Raw genomic sequence first — 22,535 nt, 5'->3', positions numbered from 1 at the left:
GTCCCTATCTATGCTATCAAAAGCTTTTTCGTAGTCTATGAAATTAATGTATAGTGGAGAGTTCCATTCCAGAGACTGTTCTATTATGATGCGCAGCGTGGCGATCTGGTCGGCACAGGATCTACTCTTACGGAACCCTGCCTGTTCATCTCTAAGCTTGACATCTACAGCATCTCTCATTCGTTCTAAAAGAATTCTGTTGAAGACTTTCCCCGCTGTTGATAAAAGCATGATCCCCCTGTAGTTACTGCAGCTGCTCAGATCCCCTTTCTTTGGAAGCTTAACCAGTATGCCCTCTCTCCACTCTGATGGAACTTGCTCCTCCTCCCAGATCTTACCAAACAGACTGTGTAGCATGTTGACCGAGCTTGTTATGTCTGCCTTGAGTGCTTCTGCAGGTATATCGTCTGGTCCGGCTGATTTCCCATTGCTGAGTGACATTATGGCCTTCTTTATCTCTATCTTGGAAGGTTTTCCTGTGTTGATGGGTAACTCTGCATCTGCAGGTGGGATGTCTGGAGGTGTATCTGGAGCTGGCCGGTTTAGTAGTTCGCTGAAATGCTCCGCCCATCGTTTCAGCTGCTCCTCCGTTGTTGTGAGTAGGTTACCCTCCTTATCCCTTACCGGCTTGTTCACCTGCTGGAATTTCCCTGCTAGTTTCCTCGTTGTCATGTACAGGTCCTTCAGGTTTCCCTTCCCTGCTGCTTCTTCTGCTTGCCTAGCTAGCTCTTCAAAGTGGTCCCTTTTGTCCCTTTTGATACTTCTTTTCACTTCCTTATCTGCAGCCGTGTATGATTCCTGTGCCTTAACCTTCTCTGATCTTGTTCGGCTTTCATTCAGAGCAGCTTTCTTCTGTTTCCTAGCTTCCAACTTCTGAAGGGTGGTGAAGGAGATCCACTCTTTCTGATGTGCTTTCTTCTTGCCCAAAACCTCCTCACATGTGTCCAGCCATCCCTTCTTGGCCTGTTGCCACTGGTCCTCGATACCTGTATCTTCCTCCTTGAAAAGTTCCTGTAGAGGTTGGAACTTATTGGACAGGCTGAGTTTGAAGGATTTCCGTGTGTTCTTGTCCTTAAGCAGTCCTACGTTGTATCTTTTACGTGGGTTGTTAGATGTGGAATACTTCTTCAACCGCAGCCGTGCTGACGTCACCAGAAGGTGATGGTCTGAAGACACATCTGCCCCTCTCATCACCCTTACATCACTCCACAGTCGTCGGAACTTCTGGCTGATACACATGTGGTCAATTTGGTTTTCTGTGATGTGGTCGGGTGATCTCCATGTGGCTTTGTGGATGCGCTTGTGCATGAAGATGCTACCTCCTATGACAAGTTGGTTAAGAGAGCACAGATTGGTGAATCTTTCCCCATTCTCATTCATTTGGCCTAACCCATGTGTACCTATCACTTCCTCATGACCTGTGTTGTCTGACCCTATCTTGGCATTAAAATCGCCCATGAGTAAGGTGACGTCTTTGTTCCTAACCTTATCTAGCACATCTTGCAGTTGCTTGTAGAACTCCTCCTTCTTCTCTTCCTCAGCATCATTTGTAGGTGCATAGCACTGTATTACTTGCAGGTTAATGTTGCTTTTCTTAGTGGCAAACTTGGCAGTTATGATGCGTGGACTAACGGGTTCCCAGCCTATGAGTGCCCCCTGTGCTTCCCTGGCCAGCATCAGGGCGACTCCCTCCGAGTGTATGGCTCCCTCCTCAGTGTGTCCTGAGTACAGTAACAACTCTCCCGTTGCTAGTCTAAGCTGACCTGTCTGCAACCATCTTGTCTCACTGAGCCCTAGTAGAGACAGTCTATAGCTCCTCATTTCCTTAGCAACTTGCGCTGTTCTTCCTGACTCATACATGGTTCTAACATTCCATGCGCCTATTCTTATGCTTGTCTTGGGTGTCAGAAGGGGAGTCAGCTTTCCAGTTTCCTTTCGGCTTTCACTGTCTAGCGTCATGAACCCCCTGTGTGGGGGCCCTTCCTTTCCCATGACGGGTTCATGTTGGGTTCTCATCATCGGTGCTTCTGTAACTGTTTCTTTTTACAGGTAGGGGTGTTGACCCTACGCCAACCCTTTTAACCTCTGGGTAGAGGTTGTCCACATTTCGTCTGGCCTCTACCCCTTGACCTGTCCAGCATGGGTGACCCTGCCAGGAGTGCTAAGCACTCCCGCTGGCATAGCTCTTGGGGTCATTGAGACACGCAAGCTATCATACCGCGACAAGGCGTGGACATTATGAGAGACCTGACACAGCAAGGGAAACAAAAAATCCTGAGGATTTCTTTAATTGCTAATTAGAATATTTGCATATTAATTAGCTAAATACAGTACATAATTTAGGTATCTGTCATGACGTTGTTGCAATTTATCGCTCCACATTCTGAGCAAAAATATCACATTCACTTGACACCGGATGGGTAATAAGTAAATAATCTCCAGGTTTTTTTTTAGAATTGACAATTAGCATATCTGCATACTAATTAGTGAAATACAGTACATAATTCAGGTATCTTCAAAGTTTCTCTCTTTGTTTATTTTTCTTTTACTTCATTCTTTCCTTCTCAACTTGTACTAGTTCACTGACATTGTCTATTGACTTGTGCGTTGTGGACTGTCCTGCTTCACCGTGTAAGCACTCATCATCATCATCATCATCCTCATTATTGTTGTTGTAACACGAAGTGTTCATTCTTATCAGTTCAATCAAGTTTTCCTTCAGTTCCGATGTAGAGAACTTTCTTGCAGTTCCATTTACAGTTACATGCTGCTGCAGTAAGTACTTTTTCAGTTGGAACAGGATCCTGGAGCACCACTCTGTGGAATCGAAGATTTGTGAGAATTTTTTCCTTCTGTTTTGACTCAGTTCCACAGCCACACAGTCTCTCTTCAACTTCCTCTGGACTCTTCCATTCACCACCATCTTTCTGCACAGCATCACAGATCTTTGACTTCTCCAGAGTGAGAAACACCCTTTTTATGTTTCTGTCCTTATCTTCTTGTTTCTGTTTCAGGAGTTCAAGGCGATGGCGTAGAATCTGCTGTTCCCGTTCTTTCTGTTTCTTGATGCATCCTGGAGCAGCTTTTTTAGCTGTCTCTAAAGCACGAACTCTCTTATACAGCGATTAAAAGTTATTGTACAGGCATTAGGACGCTTTATGTGACCAAGTTAAACCGTTCAACACTACCTAAGAAAACATAATTAAAAATGTAACGTTACATGAAATTAAACCAGCGTAAATTGCATGATTTTCAGCAGTTGAGGCGAAACGTAAAAAGAGGTCATGGCAACCCGAGTTTATGGAAACAGTCCTGAGGGACATTAAAGAGAATAGTCTATAACCCGCCGAAGCCGCGAGAAAGTACACCATTCCGCGGACTACACTGAATGATAAGTTGTCTAGAAAGAGCAAACTCGACGCACGGAAGGTAGGCCTCCAATCTTGTCCAAAGAAGAGGAGAGTACTATTCTTAAGTATTCCGAGTATCGCGTAAGGGCTGGCCACCCCGTGACAAAGACGGCCATGTTGTCGATGACAGCAGCCATACACAGTCGGCACAGTAAGATGATCGGTGCTTCTTTGACCACATCAACCAGATAGATGACAACATCAAGTTCACACAGGAGCCAAGCCATGACAACATGCTCCCTTTCCTAGACACCAAAACTATCGTAGAGGAAGATGGTAACCTTCGTTTCGAAGTGTACAGGAAACCAACCCACACTGATCAGTACCTGGCTTTTGATTCCCACCACCCTTTGGAACACAAACTAGCAGTGATCAAAACTCTCTTCCATCGTGCAGACAACATTGTCACTTCAGACCAAGCCAAAACGGACGAACAAAGACACCTCCGAGGTGCCCTGGCTAAATGTGGCTACCAAAACTGGACTTTCAACAAAGCGCTCAAACCTTCAGATCAGTCTAAGAAAACCCAGAAGTGCAAACCATTGACCAACAAAAACAAGGCCAACATCACTATTCCGTATGTCCAAGGAGTATCTGAGAAACTCCGACGGATCTTCCAAAACTTCAACATAGCCACTAACTTCAAACCTCACTCAACCCTCAGACAAAGACTGGTACACCCTAAGGACCGACCTCACAAGGGTACCAAGGCGAATGTTATTTACAGACTCAAATGTGAGGAGCCCAATTGTAACTACACCTACATCGGACAGACAAGTCGACCGCTTAAAGTAAGGTACAAAAGAACAATTGCCGACCTAGTGCCAACGGCTACTCCTCAGCTATTTTCCACCACCTACAACACAACCAGGGTCACTCTTTCAAACTCGAGTCCACGGATGTCTTAGACCGCGAAACACGCTGGTGGGAACGGGGTATTAAAGAGGCAATATATGAAAGAATGTACAACCCCACCCTCAACAGGGAAGGGGGGCTACGGGTCGATCTTTCCGGCACTTGGGATTTGGCACTCCCAGCCCCGAGGACAGACAACACTTAAGCTCCTGTCCTGTATAACAGGAGCTTTCAGACTAATTTGCATCATCTTGTCTTGACTTGTCTGACTTTTGTTCCTTTTTCGACTTCCAAAAATTTGTCTTCACTTTATTTGCATATCAATCAACAGGTTGTGTATATAAACCTGCTTTCCCCTCTGGTCTCTCAGTCACTGACGAAAGCTAGTGGATACTAGCTGAAACGTCTGACGTTTTCAAAATCATATCCAGTTGCTTGAGTAACTGTTTTTTTGGCAGATCGGTGCTAAGTCAAAGTTTGACGCCAAGAAAGGTCCTTCCCGTCAATGGTGGGCGGATTTCAAAAAACGCAACGGCGTCCTCCTACGAAAGCCAGATCCCTTGGATTGGGGCCGGAAGGATGCCGTGGACAAGGCCACCGTGGACAACTTCATCACACTATACCAGGATTTGTTGAAGACCCATGGGCTGGAGAAGGCACCGCATCGAGTATACAACGCCGATGAAACCGGGTTTACACTGGACCCGCAGAGAAAGAAGATCGTAACGCTTCGGCGGACATGCCTGTTGTCCTGTTACAGGACCAACACTCCGCTAACGTCACGCCTGCAGCCATAGAAGTGGCACTCAAGCACAACATCATCCTGATTGGCTTCCCTCCTCACAGCTCACACTTCATCCAGCCGATGGATGCAAGGGGTGGTCCCTTCGCGTCGTTGGAGTCAAAGTTCGGGGATGTTGTTCAAAATCTAAACGTCGCAAAACCAAATTTCGTCGTAAGAAAATCATCATTTCCGCGTATTTACCGAGTGGTGAGAGACGAGGGCCTTACCATGGCTGTCATGAAACGCGGTTTTAAGAATACAGGAATCTTTCCCGTCAACCCCGATAGAATCGACCAAAAATAGCTGCTGATGAATAAGCAGCCTGGAGGAGCCGAAGAAAACGACACAAAAGATGCCCTGCTGTCGGAGGCGATGGAGCAAGGTCCTACTGTGTCATCGCAAGAACTTGAAGGCCGTCAGTTGTTGAGTATTGAAGTCGAGATGTTGGAATTTGCCAGCCTTCCAGTTCTCAGTCTACAGCACCTAAAGTGACGTACTAAACGTCGACCAACACTGAGGCGTCTTGTCCGTCCTGTGGTTGCGCGGCCACGTCACCCATATTGAATCCTCTTGTGTCCGCTGGAATAATTCCCGGATACATGAGCGACCTGCTGACCCCTATCCGTGAGTCACGGGCGCGTAGAAGAAGGAAGGTTAAACCAAAAGCAATCGTCTTTGTCGAGGAGTACATCACCACATTGAAGGAGGCGGAAGACAAGGAGAAAGAGAAGGAGAGACAAAAGGAAAATAAGAAGAGGGAACGTCAAGAGAAAGAGAGATGAGGAGATGCAGAAGAAGAAGGATCAGAAGAAGGATCGTGATGAGAAGAAGAGAAAGAGAGAGGAGCAGGAGAAGAAGAAGGAACGAAGCGTGAGGAGAAGAAAAGAAGGGGAGAGGAGGAGCGACAAGAGAATGGCGCCCCCGCGGTAAGCGACGTACGTATTTTAGTTTCATTTGTCGAATCAAATTTAAACTACCGCTAATATAGTAGAGGGGATTTATTCCTCAAGCTAACGACATCTTGCACACGCAGTCGTCCCTCAGTAAGACATCTGGAGTCGCATAGTTCCCGTTTAGAACTTTTATTCAGCCTGTCACACAGCTACCGCTAATGCTATACGAAATCAATTTGGTACAAAGTAAAAGATTTGTGTGAAAGATTGCTTACATTACTTACCACATTACGTTACTTATGTGTGGTCTTGTCAAAACATTTCAGGCAGAGACAAGCAGCGAGAGAAGACCCCAAAGAATTAAGAAGAGGCCGGTTTGGCTTGGAGCGTACGAAGTATCGAGTGATGAGGTACACATATATGGTACTTTTTCGGCATTTAATTTGCATGTGTCTGGAGAAATGATATTATCTTTCCTTTTATTTCATTGAAGCAAGAACAAATCCACACATTGATTCAGTTATTCTATTCATCTTGTATACGTTGATAAGTACGCAACACTTACCTTTTTATATGGTGTTTCACACAGGACTAAGGTGGATGACATGGCATCTGAGTGTCACAACTTGAAACTCCCAAGCGGTTCACAGTTGTTACTGAGAGTTCATGCGAGACAGTTCTACCACATCGGTTGCCTCTGGAAGTGCAGTGTTTGTTGTTCCCGGGCTATGGCCCTTTAGACTATGAAATACTATTGGACGAGGCGTTTGCTCTACGCGGGCATTGTACTCTCTTTAGAGTGTCTTGATTTCTCTTTGTTTTCGGACTCCAGATAGTGATAGCACTTGCAAGATGGGGTCCTATAGGGCTTTTGTATAAGAGTAGAAATGCGCCTGGTACTTTATTATCCCAGGTAACTTTCAATTGAACATGCTCACTAAAGGCCAGTTTTTAGTCTATCAGTAAACCAGATGTTTCTCTTCAGAGAAGGGAGAAAGTCATGTGTTTATCACTATGTTATCACAAAGTTTATCGTTTCTCTTGTTGTACAATGCCATTAGAGGATAACGATATTAGAAGAGAGAAGAGGCGTACTCTCTAATTGCTCTCAACTGAACCTTTATTCCGCAAACACATTGCCAGAATAATACATTTTTTTTTACAACTACTTTTACAACATAATACGCCTTCTTCACGTACTTGTCATGCAAGACGCATGACAAGTCCCCGACGGCGCCTCCTCCAACGAGGTTCAGGGCGGCCTCCTGGTCCTTCTTTCTCACCCACCCGCAGGCCACCCAGGAGCCGTCAGCGTCAGCGGCGTACACCATAAGGCCGGCTTCAGGGGCACCGGGCCGGTGGTACCACTCCACCCTCAAACGTGGCTCCTCTTCGAGCTCTACAAGCCATCTTGCACCATCCGTATGGTGGATGGTCTGAAGCGTCAAGATCTGTAAATGATCACGAAAATGACAAGTTTGACATAAATTGTATCGAATTTCATTTCAGTACACTATAGAAAGGGCACCAGCCTGGCAGATATCCCTGGCCTCCTTCGCAGACTTGTGTGGCGGTGGCATGGCGTTAATTTTTTGGGGGCGCACCGATACGACGTATTCTCTCTTCGCGACAAAACTCCGTCATTGAAGCCCGTGTAAAAATCGCATAACAGCGCTTTCGAGCCACCCCCCCCCCCGCCCCCGGAACCTCAATTTCCAAGCCAGACTAGCGGGGAGCAATAGGCGGGCAGCATTTCGGCCACACCCACAACCCTCGCTTATGGTTGAAAAAGATGTTTATTAAACTTGTTCAAAAGATTCGTTTGTAAATTGTTTTCTGAAATTCTGTGTCTTTGAATAGTTGGAGCAAAATAACTACCGAGCCGAGTTAAACCATTTTGGCACTGGGCTTCTGGTGCTTACATGTACGTCAGCCGCGCGTCGTACAGAACAGTATCCTAGGCCAAGTCTTTGTGAAAATGTGAACCTTGCAACCCCTAAGGGTCAGAACACTTACCATTTTGGGTCATGAATACTCAAGCCAGGCAACTTCTCAGTGTGACTTTCACTACGTACTTCTCAGTCTGACTTCTGTTAGGGGGGAAGAGGTATGAGGGTCATACGGATATCTTCATCAGAACGGTGTGATTACTTCGAACTACGCAAATATAAATGTATAAATATCGTTTTTTGTAAAGACATTCATATCATTTTTGTATTTTTATTTTCTTTTAAGTCTTTTGATGTAAAAAAATCAAAGCATCAAAAGTCAAAGCATTGTTGACAACTTGATACTCTTCATAAATCAGAGAAATATGCTAGCATACAATAGTATTATTTATTTATTTGCATGTTCATGCCCATGGGGCTAAATGCATACATCAGAAAGTGATGTTACATGTACATCATTCTGAGTAACATGATACATAAGATACAAGAATAACAGAATAACAGAATGACGTAACGTCTTAACAACTACTAGTCAGAGAATAAACTAAACTAAGCCTTAAGGATTTCTTCTCTCTTTTTAAAGCAATTGGATATAAACTCACAAAGTTTTTCTATTGTATGGTCATTACTGGTGGACATGAGATGACTGAATACCTCTTTCTTTGTTCTACCTTTATACAGTTAAGTAAGCAACTACAAAAGGGCGCGGCAGGTATGCATAATAATCTTATAGCAAATGTCCGTTTAGAACTCTCTCCCTGATCCATGTCAGTAAATATTATCAGTTAATACTTACACCCCGTTCACAGTGAAACTTGTCGATCCGGATCGGCCACCGATCGGGATCAAAATTATGCAAATGAAGTCAATCCGGATCGGTTTTCGCAGTGTGAACGCTCCAATCGGGATTGATTTTCTCCGATCCCGATCCAAGCGTAATCCACCTCGGGGAGGTAGTTCAAGACACTTGCGGCGGATCGGGATCGGGCGTAAACTTGAGTGTGAACGCAAAGTGGATTGGGTTCGGGGTTCGCTGGTGTGAGACTGACCACAAATACTACCACTACCGATCGGGTCTTATAATATGCAGTGACAAGGACGTTGTGTAATGCTATGGATACATTGCCAATCAAAATTATGAATAGAAAATACGCAGAAAGATGTTTACCCCAACCTCCCTGCCCCAACGTTACACTCAAGTGGAATGGCGAGCCAGTGGAATCAAGTGTTACAGCCCGAAAAATATCGGCCTTCACGCAACGGGAGCTAAACCCTGACCACCCAAACATGTTCAAAGAGGTGTTCTCTTTATTTCCGCTAAGATTACAGGCTGTACAAACTTTCTGAGTTCTTTTCTTGCAAAATTTACGGCGGAGTTGCAGCGGCTATGGCATGTTCAAGATGGCGGGCTCGTGACACCTCAATCCATTTCTGAGCGTGATGCCCTGGCAATCCGGATCAGCAAAAAGCAGTGTGAACGCGCGGGTCGATCGGGATTGATGAATTTCTGATCGGGATCGGCAGTCAATCCAGATCCATTTTTTCACTGTGAACGGGGTGTTACTGTATACACCGATTTCCAGCACTCCACACAATAAACTGTTACTGAAATGCACAATATCCCGCTTGTTGATCTGTGATTCAATTGTGAAAACGCTGAAAAGTGACGGATTAAAATGAAGTGCTGTTAAATCCATATTTTAGAAACATCCCTACTTTTACAATCCTGTGGAATAGGCCGTAGGTTTAGGTAGTTGTCTGGTAGCCGAGGTTCTCTTAGCAGATATTAGGTGGCTATTGTGCATAATGGTTGCGAGTATCTTTGGGATTGTGGTTTGACCTACTGCGATACTTTGTCAAGTGAATAATATGTAGTAAATAAAAGATATTGTTATGAAAGCTGACTTTGTTTATCTATTCAGATGGTCGTGTTGTTAATTTTATGTAGCCTGTGTTTACACTAGTCAGTCTGCAACTGGGGGGTGGCAAGTGGCCATCAAGAGCGCGATTTTTTTAGTCAGGCTAGATTAAGAAACCAGGGATTAAGCCATTTTTACGATACGTTGTTACCAGTTGTTAAGTGATCACATACTGATTACATGCACTATACTGTTCTTAATCTGCAAAATATAAAACACGGAGAATTGTCGCCTATGGACACTTGTTTATATTTATATTTACAGTTTTAATTTTTTTCTTGGAATGTTTCTTTGCACTGTGGTTCTTAGATAGATAGTCGGGGAGGGTCTGTGAAATATGTAAGGCTAATTTTGTGTAGAACGATGTTTTCTAAAACCTCAAACAAGCCCCATAGCTTTGCTATGCCCCACCGAATATCCCCTCCAGACAGAATTATCTATTCGCCGCCATAAAGTAGCACGATGGTCAAAGTTGGGCCCAAATATTCCAACCTTTTAATCGAACCGAATCATGTTCGATATGACATCATTCGAATCGAATCATGTTCGATATGACGTCAATCGAACCGAACGTTCGTTCGATCCCGGGTCACCCGCGGTCATGTACAGTAAACTCGCGACTTCAAGCCCGTTTTTACACGGCTACCTCCTAACAGTAAAAAATCAAGTTTTTCACAAATAAAAACCAATTTCGGGACAGTACATCTATGCCCTGTTTTATAGTTGATATGTAACATGATGTTACATGTAACGAAGCTACTGCCGTCATCGTGTGTGACCTTGACGATCGTACTTGTTGTTTACTGGGATATAAGTTACCCCCTGTACTTACTCACCCTGCCTGACATGCTTGCAAACATGGTATTTAAACCGCAACAAAAACAAATTCAATTTACCTCATAAACGTTTTAAATTGTATGCAAGACACAAATCTTGATCTGTGTCGGACGGGTTTTTTAAAGATGGCGGCATTCTGGAATTATCGGCCTTGGAAGTTGAAGAAGTGCATTTTTTGGCAAATTTTTCGACCTTAGCAACACTTTAACTTTGAAATAAAGAAAACTGTCCGACTCAAATCTTAATTTTGTTATATTGTTCTCTAAAATGTGAAAATGAGGGACTTTCTGGGAGATTTGGGGTCGGTTTAAATCAGTTGTTTGGTTATTGACGTTGATTGTTCTAGAATAAGCATTTGACGCTTTGAGAGTGATTTCACCTACATTTAAGCATTATAATAAAAACAACAACATTTGGGGTATATGCAGTGCTGATTTTATCACATTTGGACAATGGAGTTCCCGTGAAAATGTTAATTATTCCTTAACAGAATGTTAACCATTGAGACTAGTCCCACGGAAGCCGCGCGTGGAACCCCGGTAACCTGATACCCCTCCGTAGAATTGGAAACTTCACCCTAGAAATTGACCGCCGTGTAGTGCGGGGCGAACATGACACGTTTGTACGTAACACGTTTGTTACGCCGAATATGTAGTTAATTCGAGTGCTAACACGTGGTAGTATGAGGATTCTACTACGTCTTGGCGGGGTTAACTCTACTTTTGCGCTCTATGTAGTCTTGTGCCCCTCCAGATGTCGGAGCGGATGGATATAATTGGGATCGTCTGCAGATTGTTGCGCCAGTGCAGGGTGAGATTCTGTGTCCGCCTGTCTGGGAATGGCGCGAAAACGTTCAGTTGTCGCAAAGAATAGCTGTTTCTGATTGCATCTGGGTTTGTAGTTGTTACTGTTGAGGAGCTGTCCTTTTCGTAAGGGTCACCCATGGCGTTCACCTCATGGCTTTCAGGCAGAGATATAGAAAACAATTCGACATTGTCGTTAATGCTTGCAAAGTAGGTCTTGTTGCTTTAAGTACTGAACAATGCGACTTGCTGCCCAATGTGCCATAGGCACAGGAGGAACTAAGGTCTAATGCGGCTGAGATGTATCTCTGGGGTATTTTTACGTCAGTTTCTGTTGCATTTGGCTTCGTGATAACTGCATACATAAAACAGTGTCCAAGCTTTATTGGTTACAGCCACCCTAACCCCCGTGCTTATGTCGTTGTTATAATGAGATTGAAAACAAAGCTGTAACGTGAGTCTGCTCCGCCAAAATCATGAAGAAACCGGCCTCACGGTGAAGATGAGTGACACAAGTACGCGCCACTGTGAACGCCGAACAGGACCGCCACATCGGCGTAACAAGAGCCGTGCCATCAGAAACCGAGGAGGTGCTAATCTCTAGGACATATACCTGCCTGCATGCACGTCGTAGATCTCGTTTGTACAACAAACAACTCCGGCCCAGCTGAACCACCATGGCAGTGAAGTTGTCTGTAGACGAGTATTTCAGAGTGACTAATCATAAGCTATTATATGATTCTTCAACTGAAGTTCAACAATATTAGGGTATCCAAATATTGCTACCAGTTTAACTGCAAAATGAAAAAGCAACAAGTCAGGTTATAACAATATATATATATAATTATATTGAAAGGCGAAGTACATGTAACAGTTGATCATGTTGTACACAGATTTTGCTGTAGACCAGTTTACAACACTGTAAGACATTGATTGGGAATATTTAACAAAAGATTATGTGTCTTTCCTGGTAACCCTCAAACTGTTTTTAACTGTAAGAAGTCAGATTGTCACAACAAAGTATATTGAAAGGCAAAGTAACAGTTGAACAAGTCACAGTTGGACACCGATTTTGCTGATAATTCACCACAATAAATCATCGAATCACATTCAAATCAAAAGGTATTTTCACTTGCCGTCCACATACTTCTTTCACCAGATTCCAGTGTTTCTTGCAATTTCTGCTCTTTTGATGTTTATTCATGTGCTATTTGGTCTTGAACGATTTGCCACAGAACTCACAGTGAACTTTCTTTTTCTGAATGGGTCACCAAGGTGCTGCGAAAGGTACTGCTTTGTGCGAAAGGCCTTGCTACAGATGTCACACACAAAGTCCTTACTAGCATTCTCAGAATGACTGACTTCATAATGCTTCATCAAAGATCATCTTAGATTTATAGATCTTCTTGCATTTAGAACATAGAAACTGTTCATAGTGAGTCTTCATGTGCTCCTGCATGTTTCTCGTTATATTGAATGTTCTGTCGCACAGGTTACACTTGTGCAGTGTTGGTGTGTCCTTGTGGAGCTGCTCCTGGTACCGGAGACTAGCCTCTACGCGGTGCCTTCTTACAGATCTTGCACTCTACTAACCCTTTGTTCAAGTGTTTTGCGGAATGCTCACGCAGTCTTGTGCGGGAGAAGACTCCAGTTTCACACGTCACACCTGAAGGGGTAGTTGTTATTGTGATGCCCCCGCTCATGTAAGCGTACTCCATTTTTGCTCTTATAACACTTGTCACAGACAGTGCAGGCAAATGGCAGCTCAGGAAAAAATGAAAAACTTGGCAAGCAGAGACGTTGCTGGGCATTCGTAACATTTTGCACATGTCTCCGCATTTTTCTCTGGCACAGAATGTGTTTACATGTTGTTAGGCTTATGTCATTACAGAGATAAAGGGGTGCTACACTTTGGTCACATGGCCTGTCGGTTTTCTTATTAGGTAAATTAGCGTGGTAGGTGTACCATATTTGACAAGACATTTTTTTTTCTTCTGTCGCTTTCATCAGTATACTTAACCCACTTAGCTCGCCATACAATTTTTATGTCTTTCCGTTTACACCGCGAAATTCAATACTAATGCTTTCAGGACAACATTTGTAAACCTATATATTTCGGAAAGGCTTACAATCTCATACATGATATAGTTCAGGGTTTAAGGTGTGTCAACGGGAACTTTTGGTTTATCAATTTTAAACATCTTATGTTAGGAATAAAGTATATAAACTATATATTTTCATTTCATGAAATTAAAAGTAATTTATCCCTATCTCTCTAGCCGACACCTTAACTATGAAATGGGAACAAATGATATGTCGACACAGTTCATTTGTTTGGCGGGAATATAAAGCATTTTAATACTGACATGAACTCAATACAAATTGGTAGACAGCTGTAGCAAATTGTGTACGGGTCACAAAGTTTGTTAACTGATGGTTACCATGACTACCAAAACACACGTCTTACGAAAAGACTTTCAGCGTAAAATAGTATGTCAATCTTACAGGTTTTCCATAGATAATACGTTTTCTACCGTAATGTTAGTCAGGATTTCCCCCAACACCAAAGACAGCTATCGCGATAAAAGGTCTGGAAGTAAAGAACCCGCCAAACGAGCCCGCTCATGGGAAATAATAACAAACCCGGTCGAGTGTGGGAATGAGTAGTAAACACGAGTAACAAATAATACTTATTTCAAGCCAGGGTTTTCCTTGTAGTGGATCATTACTGGTTTATGTGATGGTGTAGTCGATATCTGGGCATCTCGCCGTTTTATCGACAGTTGCGTGATTTACATATTTTTCAATGCTGCCGAAAGACGCCCCCCCCCCCCCCCCCTAATACTTTTAAAGTACAACATGACTTTTCTACGGGCAAGTCTTACATGTGACCATGTGGACACATTAGAACTTCACAGGCCTCAGTACGCAACATGGGTATTTATCCCGGGAGACATTGATTGTACGGTATCCCCGGGGGATCGAATACTCTGGTTAGATTTTCCCCGATGATGATATGTTGGGCAGACGCCCGTTTCCTTATCATAGTGGCCAAGCTGATAATTCGGAGAGCCACCGAGTTCGGTTCCTTAAAGAAGTCGTAGAGGTCATTACATCCTAGCTCTAGGAAGACTAGTACTACCTGTGGGATGTTGGCGAAGATTCGGCCGAAATTTGCCACTTTCCCACCGGGGAGGGACAAACTTTTAAAATCAGTATTCTCTAACTAAAAGTCACGGCTTACTGCCTGACCACAGGCAGTGGTATTGCGGATTTCAACAAATGTATTCAATCTTCGAATGATGGAGTGTCCTAAGATCAAAACTGTCCTGGGTCTTTTCGGAGCCAGTAGCCATGATCTCGAGAGTACTCACTCAGCCAATAATGGAGAAGGCTATGATAAACTTACCGCAAAAGGGGATGCTTCTTGCTTGGAGTCAGTACGAAATCGTGGATTCCGCGTATTCAACCTTGGAGTCAAATGGGAAATGAAGAAATTCACATCAAATGCTCTAGGAAGTGACAAGTAAATCAGTAGAACTGGTAGATAGGAACTGGCAGCTGACTTCTTGTGTAACTGCTTGGCCAGCCAAACTCAAGAAACTCCGCAACCACCTTGCCTGGGTAATCCCTTAGAAGACTTCGCAATGTCTGGACATGAAAATTGAACGGAACAGGGAACCTACAAATACTACAATCTTCAGTTCCGGAAGCTCTTGTTGACCTGTCGGTCCGACTTCTGCTTGTAGACACTTGGTTGGTCCCCGAATTATTATCTTCCGTGAAGCTGTCCTGGGATGTGCAGGGGATTGTGGCGGATCTCTGCGTTTGTGACACGCAGCATCCTCCGTGCATACGGTATATGATACAGTGGGTTACAGACAACCTAGCTAATTCCTCCGTCGTGGTATCAGACGTCAACCTGGTATATTATAAGGATTGTTTCTGGTGCGTTGTGCGTATGAGCCACGAGAGTATCACCTGCTTGAGTGTGTTTGTGACCGGACTCTGTGGGAGTACATGTATTGGATAGAAAGTTGAAGCTCTCTATGAGGAACACATTAGAGCAAGTTATTTGTTGTGTGTGCGTATCTGGTAAACTTTCAAGCATCGATGGTAATGTCAAGAAGAAATAGTAACTTTTAGAAATAATAACAGGCAATATCATATATACAAGGGGGAGAGTTAGGGACATGTAAATGCACACCCAAATCACCCAGCACAAACTTCATGGTAAACCCCTTATCCCTACTTGTGAATTTGTCCCTATGTAACATGAGGTCCGTTATACTTCTAGTAGACTTCTAGAAGAATATGGGTCTCTGGGAACTGTTGTTGTTTCTTAAAATTAGATAGAAAACATCAATAAATCAAGACAATTTTTCAATACTCTTTGTATTTAATATATATTTACTTGACTCTTTTCCTCTTAGATACTGGACTCTTATCAAGAGTCTTTTACTCCACCAGTGATGATTTTTTCAATGACAAACTTCTTGTACTCAGCTTTATTTATCTATTAATCCTACAAACAAATGGAAGGTCCCTTCAGCCGTTGATGCTGATTTCCAAGGGAGCCCTTGAAAGCATGATACAAAAAATAATGTAACTATAAAATAATAATAATTAAACATAAGAAAGGAATGGAATTCGAAAATCATAAATCAAGGTACAATAATAATGATCAGTCAGAGGTGTTTGAGATGGTCAGATGTCAAATTCCAACCAAGCTTGCATCATATGTAAGACATGTGTCTCAACAAAGTCAACAAGGATCACCAGAACACGCTTCTTTTGTGATAGCCAGTAACTGCCATTGTCCACTAGACTTGAGAAAAGTAGCCTCTGTTCTTTCTGTGTAGTTTAGGGGACTGTGGCATTGTTGACTCAATCAATCTTTCCCTCTTTCTGATAGATTCTTGTGTACTCAGCTGTGTACATGTGTCCGGGCATTTTATTTCAACAATTGTATCAGGTTTTCCCTCAATACACACAATCCAATCAGGGCTTGCACCACAACATGTGGCCATGGCTTGTGCAGTGGCTGATATCCCGGGCCAGCATTAGTATCTTCCTTTCCTGATTTTCAGATGTATTGTCCTGTCCGCTGGTCAGTTTGTACTCTAGAAACTTGAACAGACTGCACGGTACCATTGTCTCACACGCCAGGGTCGTGTCTGGTAAACTGATTGGTTGAGTTTGAATTCCTGTGACCTTGTTAATGTCAGACTTGATCGCCATGGCTGCGTGGTAGAGGAACATGTCCTTTTCTGTGTCGTTTGCTGCTGCCTGCGTACACTGGTTGTGTTTGGTTTTATCGGTAGGTGTCGGGAGACGTACTGATGTTCAGTGGGATGTATTGAGAAGAGTTTGGAGACGGAGCTTGAGTAGAGCAACTCAGACATCGATCTGTCATAGGGGACATGGAAAGCAATGTTTGTGCCAAATGACCTTGAAGATTTGCCTTTAGATGGTAGGGGAAGTAACTTGAACTCTTCTCGCCTCTCTTTTCGAGAAATCTGGTGCCTGTCCCAAGAGGTTCAGCAAGGTACACGCTCGCCCAGAATCAAGATGGGGCTGGACTTCGTCAAGTAGATCTTGAAAGGCTAGGGAGAAACCAACACTAGTCTTTTTTTTTATTATTGCATTTCAAAAAAAAGATACACAACACAATCAGAAAAACAAAAGGATTAAGTTCAAGACTAATAAAGACATAGACCACGGATCCATGATATAATGTAGAAAATAAATAAATACGTAACAGCAGATTAACAAATGATAAATATTAAAAAAAAACAAAATATTAGAACAATGTCAAACAAAAATAATGTAGACAAAACAATGGTTTAAATATCAAACTGAGTATAATGAACGTAAGATGAACTTACACGTAGTCAGAATTAAGTGTTTGTGTCATTTTCCCCTATTTTCTATAATGGGATAATAGTTTGTTTCTTCTCGAGGCTATAATTAATTCAGTTTTGTAATGTGATTTTAAATAAGCTAAGAAATGTTTTAACATCATGTGTTTGCCCCTTTGATTAAAGATGAATATTTTAACTAATAAGATTATAACTCTTCTGTTCCAGGTCCCCAAAAATTACATTAAATGCATCAATATTTAGTTTTTCTCTTGTTAGCTGTTCGTACCAATTCTTGATTTTATTCCAAAATTCAAAGCCTTTCGGACAATCCCATAGTGCGTGAATGGTGTTTTCTTCTTCGTTACAAGAGAGACATAAGGGACTATTTTTGATCTGTGAATGTGAAGCATCTTATTTCTTGGTAAATTTTGTATATTAATTTCAATTTAAAAAATCTTAAACGGGGGCATATTGTTGTGGTGTAGATTAATTTGAAAACTTTGTTCCAAGGAATGGGGGTGTTAAATTCCCAATAGTTAAGAATATTACGGGAGGTGTCAATTATACTATTCCATCGAAGAAAGGCAGTGTATATGTTCTTATTCATAGGTTTAACTAAACAAGAGTAAAGGCATATTTCGGGTAAAATGGGACCCATGTGTCACGGTGGCGTAGAGAAAACACGGAGACAGAGATAACGTGTCCTGTCGTTTCTTTAATCTTTTCAAGTCTTCCCAATCCGTAACGTTACCTTTCTAGAACCCCTTCCTTCGAACAGGTGTCGTTGCTACCTGTTCGAACACCTGCTCAACACCGCGTGCGCACGTGGTGATCACGTGCGCACGGTGTGTCCGAACAGGCAGCGAACCCCCGCTCGAAGGAAGGGTTCTAACTATAGCTACTACAATGTAAGAGATCCACGAACCAAGGTTCCAACATTGCTGACTAGCACACCACTAAGGCCCACTTTACACTTGCACATTGAAACTGTCGTACTACACATCGTAGTCTACTTCTGTAGTAGACTACAGATTAGCGCCCACTTTACACTTACTGAAAGAAAGTCTCGCAGGACCCCTGCTGTTCCCTGATTGCCATGGAACTGTAGTGACCTAATCTGACCTATAGTGACCTTTGACACATCGCGGGTGGATTTCTAGCACGGCTGTGATATGCTGGCATCCTTGCATATGGTGTAAACCTGTAAATGACCGTAGATAACCCAATGACCCAAATAGAATAGAACACACGTTCGGATCGAATTACGTCGGATCGAACAGGATCGAAAACTTTATGATTGCATCACTTTCATCCTTTCTGTGGTTCCAAAAGACCACAATGGCAGGAGAGGCAGAAGCTCTTATGCTCTTTTTCTTGTTCATGATCAAAGTCTTTATGAACCATTTCCTTGACCTCAAGTCATGGAATTTCTTTTTTAATTTTGTCTGCATCAAGATATCAGGACAAAAGCTCAAGCAAATGGTCCCTGACAAGTGCATTTTCAAGGACGTTCTTCCTGCAACAGTATTGTAATAGCTCCTGTCATTTCCCAAACGGAGGTGTGAGATCGTGGAACTCTTGTTTATTAATTGGAGATGAGTACTACTACTTGTAGTATACAAGTATTTAATGGGATATATTCCTGCCCTGTCAAAATGTGCCCCCCTCCCACAAAAAGAATGCATATGAGTTAATTCATTTCATGCCGTAAACGCCGGGATTTTAAAAATTATATCAGGTCCAGTGAAACTTGAAACATCAGGAACTAATACGTAATAGAAACAAACATGATTGAATACCGTGGCCTGTCGTCTCCAACAGAAAGGATGGTTCTGTAGCAGGGCGAGTTCCCAGCACGACGTCCAGCTCTTGGTAAAATGGGCAGGAAGTTCGGCCGTTTCCACTTCTGTTGTTCTTCTCTTTGCACTTTCTGTGGCCTGCCTTCAGGTCACGGAGCTTAACCTGAATTTGCTTTGCAGACCTCACGTATCCCTCTTCCCTCAGTGCTTTCTCCAGCATTGCATATCCCTCCTTATTTCTGAAACTCTCCAACTTTGCCTGAACTGCTTGCTCCGACCACATAGCTATGAGGCATCTTGTTTCCTCAGACTACTCCAGTGCTGCCCTCTGACTGGAAACCTAACGTCCTGACCTAAATCAATCTTTCTTACCGTCTTACCGGTCCCTTGACCGGGGGTGGTCGTGGGGGTACACTGCCTTCCTCCATCCCTCCCTGTCATGAGCCAGCGCTTGGGCGCTGGCAAGGGGCAAACCGGTCCACTCTTTGACGTTGTCGTCCCATTTCTTCCTCTGTCTCCCTCTCTTTCTCTTCCCTGGTACTGTTCCTTGTAGGATAACTTTGGATAGGCCTTTACTTCTCGTCACATGACCGTACCATTTTAACTTTCTTCTCTTAATAATGCTAAGGAGATCTTCAAGGTGTTTTCTTCCGGTAGCTTGTTTTATGATGTTCCTGACTTCTGTGTTGGTAACGTGGTCCTTGTACGTTACATTTAAGAGTATTCTGTAACACCTCATCTCCACTGCCAGTATCCTCCTTTGCAGTTCGGCTGTCAGAGTCCAAGCCTCACATGCGTAGAGGAATATGGAAATTACCAGTGCCCGTAGCAGTCTAACCTTGGACTTTAGACTGATGTTCCTGTCTCTCCAGATGGGTCGCAGCCTTGCCATAGCTGCTGCTGTCTGAGCCGCTCTTGATATAACTTCTGCCTTTGATCCCTCCTTACTAATAATGGATCCGAGGTACTTAAACTGGTCCACTGTTTGGAGTTCTTCCTGATTCACTGCTACCTTGGTCGTGATTGGCTTGTCGTTGTTTGACATCAGTTTGGTTTTCTCTGCGCTGATCTCCATTCCATACTCCTAGAGGTAGTGTCCAGTGATTCCACTAAGTTGACCAGTTCCTGTTCCCCTCCTGCCAGCCCATCTATATCGTCTGCAAAGCGCAGGTTGGTTACGACCCTACCACCTATACTAACTGTGCCATGGTGGTTCTCCAGCGCGTCTGTCATGATTTGTTCTAGGTAGATGTTAAAGAGTGTAGGCGATAGTAGGCATCCTTGCCGTACACCAACAGTTGTCCTGAACCACTCTCCTATTGTGCCCTGTACGAGAACTGCACTACTGGACTTATTGTACAGTTGTTTGATGCAATTGGTCAGTTTCCCTCCCATGTTGTACTTTTTCATGGTCGCCCACAATGCGTCATGCCAGACCCGGTCGAATGCTTTCTTATAATCAATAAATACATGATATAGACTTTGTTGGTGCTGGCAGTATTTCTCTTCCAGGACCCTTAGGTTGAAAATCTGTTCCGTGGTGCTCCTCCCACTGCGGAAGCCTGCTTGTTCCTCCGCAATGATCTCTTCCGCCTGAGGTTTCAGCCTATTCAAGATGATCCTTAGCATCACTTTACTGGCATGGCTGATAAGACTAATTGTTCGGTAATTTTGGCAGTGTTGAAGATTTCCTTTCTTTGGCAAGGTTATAATAAGTGACTGTGTCCAGGGTGTTGGCCAATTTCCTGTTTCCCATATCTTGTTGCATATTTTAGTCAGTAGTTCAACTGTTGTTTCTCCGCTGTTCTTGATTAGTTCTGCAGGAACGTTGTCCACCCCGGGTGACTTCCCATTCTTGAGGGACTTTATTGCTGCCTCCACTTCCTCTTTCAGGATGGGAAAGTTGTCATCTATGGCAGGTTCTTGAGCCACAAGAACCGCTGGGTCGCCCTGCGACTGGTGGTTATACAGCTCTCGGCAGTATTCAGTCCATCTGGCTGTGATCTCCTCCTTCTCAACAAGGCTTTTACCCTCCTTGCTTTGGATGGTGGTACTGTTGCTTGAATTCTTCTGTTGTGTGAGGTTCTTCACAATCTGGAATGCCTGTCTGCTGTTGTTTGACCTCAGATTGCTTTCTATTTCAGCACACTGTTGTTCGATCCAATCTTCTTTTGCTTTCTTTATGCTTTTCCTTATCTTCTTGTTAATATCCGATATCCCTATACTCTGTTGACCTTACGGTGTGTCTTACTTTCTTCATTTCCCTCCGGGTATCACACATCTGGAGGATTTCGTCTTTCATCCATGATTTATTTTTGCGACGCAGGGGGCCAATGGTTCTCTTTGCTGCTTCCGTCATTGCCGTAGTAAAGGCGTTAGTCAGGACTTCTACGTCATCTTCTACCGCTAGTAAAGGTGCAAATTTCCCACCTATTGTAGCTTGGAAAGTCTTACATATAGCTGGGTCTTTCAGTTTCTCTAGGTCAAATTTTAGTCTAGGGTTTTGAGGTTTTTTAGGTCTTTTGAGTCTAATCTGAAAGTTCATAATAACGAGGTCATGGTCACTTCCTACATCCGCACCAGGAAACGTCCTTGTTTTGGCTCTATTAATGCTGGTACGGAAACGGTTTTGTACAAGGATATAGTCTAGCTGGTGCTTGCCGCCATTTGGAGCGTGCCAAGTCCAACATCGTGATGGCTTGTGTCTTCCCAGGGTATTTGCTAGTACTAAGTTGTTTTCACTGGCAAACTCAAGTAACCGTCTTCCTCTTTCGTTAGTTGTTTCATTACAGGATGGGCCACAATGCTCACTCCAATCCTTTTGTGCGTCTACTCCTACCTTTGCATTCCAGTCGCCTTGTACAATCAGGATATCTTTCTTGTTTACCTTCCTGATAGTGTCCTGAAGTTGTGAGTAGAATTCCTCTATCTGTTCCTCGTCATAGTCCGAGGTAGGTGCATAGACCTGGATCACTGTTATGTTGAATGGCGATGCCCTCAGCCTAATGGAGATGAGTCTACTGGATATGGTGTGGCATCCCATCACTGACCCTTTGATGGAGCTGTTCACAAGAAATCCTACTCCGTTCGCATGCCTGTCTTGCTCTCCGCTATAGTAAAGTATGTGACCCTCTTCTGTCCGGAATTCTCCAAAGTTCTTCCATCTTACTTCACTAAGGCCTACAAGATGCCACATGTAGTGACTGAGCTCATACGTCAGTTCCTTTAGTTTCCCTACTTGTGCAAGTGTTCGCACGTTCCATGTGGCAATGGCGATGTTTTCTCTTCCTCGGATTCTGCTCTGCGCGCTCTCATCAGTAGTGAACTTCTCACCTCCGTCCTGATGTGCGACGGTAGGCGCGGTCCTTTGTATCCCGGGCGCCGACCGAGCCGGTGTGGGTTTTGGTAGGGTGCTCATCCAT

This window comes from Branchiostoma belcheri, unplaced genomic scaffold (assembly GCF_001625305.1).
Source record: "Branchiostoma belcheri isolate BF01 breed outbred unplaced genomic scaffold, Haploidv18h27 scaffold70, whole genome shotgun sequence".
Taxonomy (NCBI): domain Eukaryota; kingdom Metazoa; phylum Chordata; class Leptocardii; order Amphioxiformes; family Branchiostomatidae; genus Branchiostoma; species Branchiostoma belcheri.
Note: the sequence above shows the minus strand (reverse complement) of the source record.